This window comes from Anneissia japonica, unplaced genomic scaffold (assembly GCF_011630105.1).
Source record: "Anneissia japonica isolate Jap-2015-1 unplaced genomic scaffold, ASM1163010v1 scaffold37855_len1354_cov144, whole genome shotgun sequence".
In the NCBI taxonomy this organism is placed as follows: Eukaryota; Metazoa; Echinodermata; class Crinoidea; order Comatulida; family Comatulidae; genus Anneissia; species Anneissia japonica.
This window is the reverse complement of record NW_022746385.1, coordinates 1-205: the sequence shown is the minus strand read 5'-3', so window position 1 is coordinate 205 and position 205 is coordinate 1.

Sequence of the window (205 nt, the reverse complement as noted above, 5' to 3'; positions counted from 1 at the left end):
CTATTTAATTATCTTCCTTAGGTGCTCTTCTTATTGTTGGAACGTTCTTAATTCTTTGTTTGCGTCTACCCTTTGTTTAACACAATAGCTTATCATCTATTTGGTCACAGTTAATTTTAAGCTAGCAGCACATCTTCAAATTTTTGGACATCACCGTGACCATGGAAAATGGTGCACTTAAAACTGATCTCTTCCGTAAACCCAC